The following is a 12,263-nucleotide window of genomic DNA, read 5'->3' as shown; positions in this document are numbered from 1 at the left end:
TTAAGACATTAAAAAATGTAAACCATTTGACACTTGACATAGTATATAACGTCATATTAAGATGCACGTCGCAAACCAAACAAATTTTTATACTTACAATATGCATCACTATTAACTCAGCATTTAGTATATACTATGAATATAGTACATAGACAATGCATCGAACCGAACATTAAACTACGACCTATTTCCTCATAGAAAGTAACCAGATCACTTCAAGATACACATACTACTAACTGAAGGACATCGTGAAATAAGCAACATAATCACCAGAAGAATAAAATTTTGAAATGTTTTTAATAATGAATTATAAGATTTAACGTAAAATAGTGATCACTTTAAGAACATTAGTGCATGCACAATAGTACAAATCTCAATTTACGCTTATCAAATCAACAAGAACATTATAAGGACTTGTCTTTTACATTACGTAATATTTTTATAATTGAAGAAGAAAGGACTCATTTTACCATTTTAACATATAATTTGTTTTAAACAACCTGTCAAATTGGTCAATTTTCATGTATGTACAACACCTTATGTGATGTTTTAATAACTATATTTGTATATGACAGCTGAGGATGACCCTCGAGGGGTCGAAACCGGTACTGTGATTACTGTAACTAATAGTATATGAATAAATGTATTGATAAGGTGGAGGCTTCATTATTATTCTTATGTTGGTCTCGTCTTTTGCGGCGATATGCAACCCTCGCCTTGTTCAGCAGCTTGCAGTAGTAAGCAGCATTGATTGTTCATTGCTCATGCAAAAAGATCAATCAGCAAAATGCCTCACCAATCAAAAAAAAACAGTTGCAAGAACCTTGCCAGCTGACAGTCGAGTCTTGGCTTTCACTGGTGCTGCCTCCCCGTTCCTTCGCCACTCCTTACTGGCTCGTTTGGATTCGGGAATGTAGTGGTGGACTCATGTTTCGTTGCAGGTGATGATCCGACTCGAAAATGCATCACCTTCTTCTGCAAACCTTGCTGTAAGCCTCTCACAGACCTCCAAACGTCTCAACTTTACAGATTTTCGGTCAAAAGGCAAGGGACCCATCTGGAGCATACTTTACGGAACTGTAGGTCATTTGTCATGATTGCTTGACAGCTCCTATAATTGATTCCGACTTGTTCTGCAATTTCTGATACTCTTGCCTGTCAAACATCGTCAGTAATGTCTTTAACTGCATGAATGTTTTCGTCTGTAATGCTGGTCTGAGGACGGTGATCGTGTTGCTGATTTTTCACATGTTCTCATCCTTCCTGAACATTTTATGCCAGGTGAACACATGCATTCTTGACAATGTTTGATTACCGAACTGTGGAGTCAACCTGTGGCAAATTTCCACTGATGTAACTCCTTCACAAGCAAGAAATTTTATAATTATGCGTTGCGCAATGGAGGGGTGCACCTGTTGTTCTGATACCGTGAGCATTACTCACAAAACGGCAGGAAATATCTAACAGCACGCTCTCCCCACTCCTAACAGTCCCGCCTACTCATAGCAGAAGCGCAGGGCCAGTCGTGCCAACTGTTGATATTCAGGAACAAAAATCCCTTATTTGATCGACCTTCATAGTTAGTGGGATGTAAAGCCAGTAACATTATTATTTAAGGGGTGACTCCAGACTCCAGCATGGTAGCATGTTGAGTGAGGTGTCATTTGATTTGTCTTGACGAGTTCTATACCTATATGGGAAAACAAAATTATATATTGTGAACATTTGAGATGGTGCAAATTATTGGAACAAATATATTTTGCAAAATATTGTGACATATGGAATATAAATGGGTTCAAAGTTATCAAAATCTCATTTGAGAGGATCGAGAGGCTTGTCAGAATTTCAAAAAGTCAAAATCACCAATTTTGAGCATCTTAATGTTAAGGTGACCAAAGCAAGTTTGGGTTACTGGAGCCCCAGCCAAGTACATCTTTTGCCCCAGTTGTGGAAAATTATTTGGAACTCTTGGTCCTAGAAGATTTATACATTTGTTTAGAATTAAGAAATACAATGTCAACAATTGGAAAAATATCACTTTGTGTCCATACAAATGATAGGTTTGATGGTGGGAATGAAACAAACAATACCCTGCCTTTTACAGATATCTGTAGGAAGTTCTCTTTGGATAACACCTTATAACTGCTATTGCCCTTACTGCTCTTCAAAGGATCTCTGGCCATTGTAAGAAATTATTTATATTCTGTGTAGCCAAATGAAATGCTGTGTGATGGAACTCTTATTGAAATTTCATAGTTTAAATAATTTAAGTTGGCTGTAAGAGCTATTTCTTCTGACTGTGTCTCTTCCCATTGTTTAGTATATTTGGTCCTAAGCAGCCTTTGTTTGAAGGAAGCAGAGAACTATTATCAAAATAAAAATTATTTATCTCATTTTAACTGATATTATGGCTAACAGGTTTTCTTCTGTCTAAACTTTGTCTCACGATCTCCTTAAGACAATGTAAACAAGACCAACTATGGATGTTTTCTAACTACTACCTGTAATATATCAGTTAAACAAACTGCACGCACAGTACACGAGCTCATAAATTTCAACAATCTTTTTAATGAACTTAATAGGATGGAATGGTTTGTATATTCATGTATACATTTAGGTTTACATACACAGTTGAATCACATTATTATGACCGTCTGCAGTGCATATCCCATGGTATATGGCCCATGACATGGGCTGGTGAAGAGGGTATATAATGGAACTGACACACTGGTAATACTCATGGCACTTCCTACTGCCATAGGTAAGGAAAGTGATTTAACCAAGTTGCAAAAAAAGGATGATGATAAACGTTCGGTTGGCATGAGGGGAAGCATTTCGTAAACAGACAAGTTTAAACTTTTCACCTGCCTCTGCTGTAAAAGTGTATTGTGAGTGGACAAATGGCACCATTGGGAATAACCATTGTGAAAACTGTCAAGCTCCATCCGCCTTTGATGTCCAAGGTAGAAGTCAAATATGACAGTGCATGAAGGCCAACCGACAGGCTACAGTGGAACAGTTCACTGTCCAAAGGAACCAGAGGGCATCCGGACACATTTCCAACGGTTCAGCAAACCCTTCTACAAATGGAGCTCCAGAATAGATGGAAGGTGATTGCACTCATGATAACACAGGTGCATTGATGAAAACGACTGGAATTTGCTTGACAGTGTGGCAACTGAACCGCTGCTGACTGGTGGCAGGGAACCTTCTCCAACAGTCATGTTTTCAGCTGCAGAGAGTGGATGGACATCAGCATGTCTGGTGAGAAATGTTGGAGGGCCAACAATGCATTTGGAGGCAGTACAGTATTATGGTTTTTGTGCTATTGTGGAAGATATTCGTAATTTATACATTTATGAATCCATCGTCGGCAATCGTGTCTGCCCTACTTGATGATTGTCCTTCCTCGGGGACCGAGTGAGTTGGCTGGAAGATACTTGTAATTTATACATTTATGAATCCATCGTCGGCAATCGTGTCTGCCCTACTTGATGATTGTCCTTCCTCGGGGCCGGAGTGAGTTGGCCATGCGTTTAGGAGTGCGCGGCTGTGAGCTTACTATCAGCAGCCATGAAGATGGTTTTCCATGATTTACCATTTTCACACCAGGCAAATGCTGGAGCTATACCTTAATTAAGGCCACAGCCACTTCCTTCCACACCTTTTCTATCCCATCATCACCATAAGACCTATCTGTGTCGGTGCGACGTAACGCAAATTGTAAAATAAAAATATCATTGTTGATGGTCAGGTTTGCCTCCAGCTGGGCTTCTTCTTGTAGTGCCTTCCCCATTACTGAAGGCTGCCCACAATCACAGCAAAGTCTGTATGATGTTCAGCTGTTGTCATAAATCTACTTGAATCTAGTCCTGTCCAATCGGTTAAGTTCCTCAGCCAAGAGTGTTTCCTTCGACCACAACCTCTACATCCATCAGTTTTACCGTGCATGATCAATTTAAATAGGTTGTACTTTTCATTCACCATAATATGCCCAACATTCGTTCCCTCCTCATACGTCTGAGTACAGCTGCATTGGAGACATGGTCGGTCCACAAGGTCTGTAACACCCTTCAGAACACCCACATCTCCAAGGCATTTATTTCCTTAATGGTGTTACATTTCAGAGTCCATGTTTCGGTACAGAAGCACTGTGTTACCTCCTCTTGAGGTTACAAGTTACAGCAATAATAAAGAGAAAATATCTGCTACCGTTGTGCATTTACCAAATATGTACACTACACGAGGCATCTCAACATGTACGAAATTAAATTATAAACACTTTAGCCACAGAAACTAAAACAAACAGGATAACCAACATGACGACTATGAAAGGATAACAGGGAGTGGAAGGTATTGGTAATACTGAAGAAGCGAAGTCAATGTAATCCTAAACTTTACTTAACAATTTCGATGTAAATTCAAATATAAAACAATAACAAATACACCATTAAAATTTGACGACATTATTACAGCTGTTATTACAGTATACCTCGAGGTTAGATATAAATTATGTAATTTTTCACCGGAACATTGCACATGATGTTCCACTGTTTGTGGCGATACTTTTAAAAACCAAAGCAGTTTGAAAGAAGTAAGAGAAAGGTAAATTTACATTAAAGTGAAGATGTACATGTAAGGAAATAACGTTTAAAATATAATCATGGAGCAGAGCGCCTTCAGTGGGTAGCCCCCTCAAAAACACTTCTGAGAAAGCGTACCTGACCTAAAGGGGAATACTCCACGATGAAGCAGAAAGAACGAGATAGTCCTGAGGATAATTTACATTTAGTGGTTACATCGAACGGCGTATAAAATTTAATTTACCAGAACAACAAAACGGGAACTGTCTCTTTGCAAAGATGAGGCGACTTACCGAAATGGCTAACTCATATTAATTAAATTCGGTAGCTAAAGGAAACACGGGTATGCTCCGGCAAAGAAAATTAAACGAAACACTACATTTGAAACTGAATACCAGGAATGTGAAAAAAAATAAAGTGCTTACTGGATGGCGGGGCCAAGAAGACCCATACCTTAGGAGGTGACCGTTCCCTTCAATGGTCCAACAGCAAAGACGCCTTCACAGAGCCAGGCTCTAGCGACAACGCTTCTCTCCGGAAATTAGGAAATCTCACAAATGGCCAATGAGTGTCCGATCTTTTCCTTCACCTGCCAATCACATTCACTTTTTATTTTCTCCAATTGGAGCACAGAAATTAGTCCTGACCAAGAACATTTGGGAATCCTCGAGAAATTACAAAATTGATGCAACTTTACGAAACCGGAAATCTCCCACGCCGATGTAGCGCGTGTGGTACAGTATGCACCAGAATTACCATGACGATTGAATAATTTTAAAATCATATTAACATCAAACAAATTAAACAATTCCAAAATTCACATACCGAGAAGAGACAAAAGGGAAAACAAATGAACAAATACATTACATATATACAATTTCATCACCATTTTCCGAGTCCAAATAATAGAATCCCAATAATCACAACATACTCCCCCCCTTTAATTTGGAGCACAGCTCCAAAAATAAAAATTTTATTCACAATTTTAGCAGTCCAGTTTCTGCATATTTTTAAATATAATTAATTCACCTTTTTAAAAAAGTCACTGAAAAACAAAGGAAAAATGTCACTGAAAAATAAAGGACATAATGTTCACTGAAAGAGCAAGCACATAAAATATACACTAAAGAGATACAAATTTTCTTCTCACTGTTCCTTTCATGTTCTTATAGCACCACACTGAAATTATTTTCTTTCAAAAATTTAAACGTTCCCTGAAAAACAAAATAAAAAACTTTGGACACCAAACAAAAATGACATCTTTTAGAATGAGTTCGTGAGTCTTTTTTTTTAAATTTATTTATTTACACTATGGCACCACGAGTTCTTGCTGTCCATGTGACTGATGACGCGGCCGCGGTCTTCAGCCTCCACACTACAGTTCAAACTGGGCGAGTACACACAGTCTAGCATGACTGCCGTCATTAGAATTTTCATTTACAGCGCTGTTAGTTGACATGTCGAAGGATAGATGAGATCAGAGTATGTCTGGTAAACATTTGATCAGGATCTTAGTATGGCATGATGGTCACCATCATGCAGACAGTCCCCCTTTTTGACTAGGGACTTCAGGTTGTCAGGCAGGAACAGTAGTTGTCACCTGGACATCTGGCCACTGGGTTGCAGAGCAAAATGGCAGAGCCCAAGACATATTGCACCTCTCCTCTGGGCACGATAGCAGAAATGGAGATAGTATCCCCCTCCGGCTACTGCAACAGAAATTCATCCGCAGCAGACAGGGAATTTAAAAGCTAAAGCCACCCTGGTGGACAAGAGCTTGGAGGCACCCAACTGGTGTCTCCTCGACCTTCGTTTGGGAGGTTCCCCCCATAGCTTTGGGACTATCTTAGCCCCCCCCCCATTCAGGCAAGCACAATGAATACCTCAAGATAAAATTTAGGAAAAATTGAAAGAATCTCAATAAAACTCTACCGGAGTTTACCCTGATTTCAAAATTTGGACAACAATCCCTAGTTATGAAGATCTTAATTCTACCCCAAAATACACACTAAATTATATCTAACATGATTATAAATAACCCTTCCCATTACAACTAAAGTGACTTAATTAAATTATTAACTACAGAACCCGAAAAATGGTGCGCACCAATTAATTAAAATTTGCTTACAACTAATTCTTTATAACTACCCCAAAATAAAAATAGTTTTTAAAGTATTCTCTCATAACTAGGGAATTTTTATCTGAGACAAATGCACACGACTGATCCTCTTTCTTTCAGGGTCACTGACTAACAATGACACAGGGGTTAAAAATTTCAAAATTGTGCAGGGACCTCTAAATCTTGGGGATAACTTGCTAATTACATGGTCCGCAGCACTACTAATGGGATGAGTCTTCACATAGACCTGGGCACCCACAGACAGATTGTGCGGTCTTCGCCCGTGATTATAGTTACGTTGAACTTTAGATTAATAAACCTTCAAATTTTTACGCGCACGATGCCAAGCAGCACGGATCGTTTCTGGATTAACGACGTCAGGTAGAAGATCGTTAATGGACCATAGATTAGAAAGTGGAGTATTAGGGGTGAACGCTAGCATTAATGAAGCAGGAGTTTGCTTGTGACTTTCATGAACAGCGGTATTGAAAGCAAATGATAGCCAATTAAGTGAAGAAACTCACTTGGAATGGTCAGAAGAATGGTATGCAATAAGAGCAGATCTTAGGTTCCGATTAACTCTTTCAGCATAATTAGGCCTGGGATAGTATGGTGTGGTAGTCACATGAGATATAGATAGGTCAAAACAGAAGTTACGGAATTGCACAGATGTAAAAGCTCTAGCATTATCACTCACCAAAAATTGACAGGGTCCAAATGAAGCAAAGATCTGTTTTAAGCAAGAAATAGTAGTACTAGCATTAGCCATGCAAGTAGGAAACAGCCATGTAAAACGCGAGAACGCATCAACACACACAAGTATGAAACGATGGCCGGTCCGTGAACGCGGGAATGGCCCGATGTAGTCGATAAATAGTCTCTCCATTGGGCGAGAAGCTCGCTCAGATGACAACAGACCAAGGCGAGTATTGGGAGCAGGTTTACTAATGTTACAGGTTTTGCAAGATTTGACCATGGTGCGGATTTCACCATCCATAGATTTCCAAATGAAATGTTTACGAATTTTCTCTCTGGTTTTAAATACACCAAGGTGTCCACCAACAGGGGATTCATGAAAATATTTAAAAAGAGCAGGAACTAAATTAGAGGGTACAACAATTTTGGGGTCTCTGCGACCACGAGCAGGACAACACAGAACACCATTTTTGAGGACATATGGTTTGACATGTTCACCAGACTTAATCCTGTCAATAATACCCTTCAATTCAGGATCGTCTTCCTGATGTTTAGAAATATCTTTGAAAAGGACAGGGGAATTGGTCAAAACCACATTAACAAAGGCCGAAACTTGTTCAGGAGAGCGATCAGCAGATTCTAATTGAGGATCAGAACATCCTACTAAGAGTGTCAGCAATAACATTTTGAGTTCCACGAATGTGACGAGCTTCAAATTGAAAAGCTGAGATGCGTACTGCCCAACGTGCAAGACGAACAGTTCTTTTCGGCTTGGCCAGTACCCAACTCAGTGCTTGATTGTCCGTTTCAAGATCAAAAGGTAGATGTTCAAGATACATTCTAAATTTCTCCAAGGAGAAAACAACAGCTAAGGCTTCCAATTCATATATAGAATAGTTGCGTTCAGCAGGATTTAAACTACGGGAAGCATAAGAGATAGGACGACGTCCATCTTCAAATTCCTGAAGGAGAACCCCAGATATACCTGTAGACGAGGTATCGGTTTGGAGAATGAAACGTTTAGAAAAATCTGGCATCGCCAGCACAGGAGCATTACATAAAGCGGATTTCAGATCATAGAAAGCTTCAAGTTGGGCATCACCCCACTCAAATTTAGCATCTTTTCTCCTCAAGGCATTTAATGGGGCTGCTCTTTCAGCGAAATTAGGGATGAATTTATGGAAGAAATTGACCATGCCAACAAACCTAGCGACAGCTTTGACATCTTTAGGAGTCGGAAAATTTTGGATAGCTGCAGTACGAGATTGGTCACCAGAAACACCTTTCTTGGACATGATATGGCCTAGGAAGGACATCTGAGGCTGTGCGAAATTAACTTTGCTAGCCTTAAGGGTTAGTCCTGCTTTACGGAGTCTTTCAAGGACTTCACTGATATGAGCAAGGTGTTCTTCAAAAGTTTCACTAAAAATTACCAAATCATCGAGATAATTATAAACGAATTTGAATTTAATGTCTGACAACACGTTATCCAGCAGCCGAGTCAAAACAGCGGCTCCCGTTGCCAGCCCGAACGGCACGTGCTCAAATTCATAGAGGTTCCAGTCAGTTGCAAAAGCCGTGAGATGCTTGGATTCCTCAGCAAGAGGTATCTGATAGTACGCCTGATTCAAATCAAAAGTGGTAAAATTTTTGGCATTAGCAAACCAAGAGAAAGAAGAGCATAAGTCAGGAAGCAGAACAGATTGAAGCACAACTCTCTTATTCAACATCCGATAGTCTATTACAGGCTGAAAACCACCCTGTGGTTTAGGGACTAGGAATATGGGAGAAGAGTACGCAGATTTAGAAGGACGAATTACACCATCAGAAAGCATTTGGTCAATGATAGCCTTAAGGGCTTTCATCTTAGGAGGTGATAACCGGTACGGAGGAGAACGAACAGGTACATTGTCAGTTACTTCAATTTTATATTCCAAAACATTGGTCACACCTAACTTGTCTGTGAACACATCAGGAAATTTATCACAAAGATTCCTAAGCTGGTTGGCCTGGTCATCAGGCAAATGATTAAAGTCAAAAGCTTTTGGTTCACTTGTGTCCTCACAGACAGCACTGACATGATAAGGAAGGATAGGAGAACGGTTACACAATTTAAAGATCCTCATCGAAAACTTAAACTGGAATTCATTGTATTGAAGATCCAAAACCATACCAGTTTTGGCAATAAAATTTGCACCGAGAATGAAAGGACAAGATAAATCTTTCGCCACTAGCACAGGCATTTTCCACGTGAAATTACGTATTCTAATTTTGAGATTCAGATTTCCAATCAAATTCAAGGAATTAGAATTAGCCTATGGGAGGTTAAAGACGCAGGTTTTAAAGCAGGGAATTTACAAACAGATTTTACAGAGTTATACAAATTTTCACTCATCAAGGTGAGGCTACTTCCAGAGTCAACTAAAGTACAAACAGGTTCATTGTTCACTTCTAGGCAAATGTAAGGTAATTTACATGGAGGAACAGCAGAAATACCACAAGATTTTGGAAAATTGACACTAGGGTCAGACTGAGGCTTATAATCGACTACAGGGTTGGGTGAATTGACAGCGATAACAGACGAAACATGAAGATACACTATGAGTTTTGGCACAAGAATCGGCGGTTAGTCATCTGGAATTGCTATTACCAGAACGCCCAGAACCGGAAGAATTGCGAGGACACTGTCTAGAAAAGTGTCTATTTGACCCACAGTATCTGCAAGAACTAGTGGAGGGAGAAACTCTATTCTCATTCGGATTTGAATTGCCTAAGGACTCAATCTTAGGACAATTCCACTGTAAATGATCCGTAGAACCACATCTATAGCATGCACGTGAATTACGTGGCTTGGAAGAAGTAGAAACGGCACTAGTGACCTGAGAAGACATGCTCACAGGAGGAGGAGCTAACGCAACATGTAACTGGTCAGCATACCTAATGCCTTCAGCAGAAACAGTGATAGCTTCCAACTGAGTGAACGTAGCGGGTCGACCGATAATTTGGTGCAAGACCCTCAATAATGCTAGCAACCATTTGAGACTCAGAATAATTTAGCATAAAAATCCTAACATTGAACTTGATGTCCTGGATGTATTCAGACAATGTCTCATTCAAATGCTTCACACGAAAATAATGCTTTTGCACCAAAGAAGACAAAGCATGGGAAGGAATAAAAAACTCAAGCACATGTGCATGAAATTGGTCAACTGTCCATTTTTTCTGAAATGGCTCTTATGACATGCTCCGAAAGAGCTCCAGATACATGGGGATATAACACTTGGAAGAAATTGTCACTACTTAAGGAATACACAATACCCTGATCTTTAAATTCAACCAAAAAACGTAGAAACACCATGACTTCGTCAATCGAATTAGCAGTGAACTTGGCTACACCCTTAAATATAGCAGTTAATTTGTGTGGCAAATTAGAAAAAATTTGAGAAGCGGCAGGTGTAATAGGTACCTGAACAGCACTGGATTGATTAAGAGAAGGCATCACAGTAGTATAGAAATCTTGATTTGAACGTCCCTGGGATATGGTAGGTGTACTAAAAGTGAGGTTAGGACTGCAGCTAGATTGCATCGACACCGGCACAGATATTCGCATTTGTGAAACATCTTCACACATTCGTGACACCCCTGAAGCATTTGCTACAGGTGACACTTGGACACTGGGATACCTTTGCACAATAGGAAGAGAAACAACTTGGGTCGCAACCGGAGGTTGAGATAAAGACACAGTAGAATTAACACCCATAGGTACTTATTCTCTTTGCCCATAGGAACGGTTGACATAGCAACTTGCGTACAAGAAGCACCACTATAATTATTCACGGGCAGAGAAGCACTAGTAAATACAGCAGGGGAATATCATTACATGTTACCACTGTACTAATTTGTGAAGCAGTAGATACAGAAACAGTGTCACTATCACACGTTTCAGATCGAATAGGCACATTAACTATTGAACTTGAACTAGGCAAAGAATTACCTTCCAGCAACCCAACAATCTTATCAAGAATATCACAAAACTGCAATAACAACGATTCGCACTCGCATCGCTCGTTTTCAGATAAATTATGAGCCAACAGGTCGCGAATCCTGTCCACGTAATGCTGTACTTGGCCTTTCGCGCGTGTTAACTGTGCGTCAGACGGTTTAGAAGAACAAAATGACACAATAATAGCTTTATATTCAACGATTTTTTCTCTAACAATCGACAAAGATGCGCACACTTCATCTGTTGATAACCCTGGGACGAAAACAGGTTCATTTAGCGATTGTTTCAACAAGCTTGTGTCATCCCTAACCCTTCCAGTCGAATTCAACTTACGAATACGAAGTTCGTAAGCCAATTCCTCCTTCCTCAAATGGGATGGACCTGGGATAGCACGAGGCATGTTGATAAAAAAGAAACACTACGAGATGATACTTAAATTTTAGGTTATAAACATCGAATTACCTTCAAATTTGCTTCTTCAGCAACACAAAGCTCTGCTAACCCACTGTATGGTTTTTGTGTTATTGTGGAAGATACTCGTAATTTATACATTTATGAATCCATCGTCGGCAATCGTGTCTGCCCTACTTGATGATTGTCCTTCCTCGGGGACCGAGCGAGTTGGCCATGCGTTTAGGAGTGCGCGGCTGTGAGCTTACATTCGAAAGATAGTGGGTTCGAATCCCACTATCAGCAGCCATGAAGATGGTTTTCCATGATTTACCATTTTCACACCAGGCAAATGCTGGGGCTATACCTTAATTAAGGCCACAGCCGCTTCCTTCCACACCTTTTCTATCCCATCATCACCATAAGACCTATCTGTGTCGGTGTGACGTAAAACAAATTGTAAAATAAAAAT

This window comes from Anabrus simplex, chromosome 4 (genome assembly GCF_040414725.1).
Source record: "Anabrus simplex isolate iqAnaSimp1 chromosome 4, ASM4041472v1, whole genome shotgun sequence".
In the NCBI taxonomy this organism is placed as follows: domain Eukaryota; kingdom Metazoa; phylum Arthropoda; class Insecta; order Orthoptera; family Tettigoniidae; genus Anabrus; species Anabrus simplex.
Note: the sequence above shows the minus strand (reverse complement) of the source record.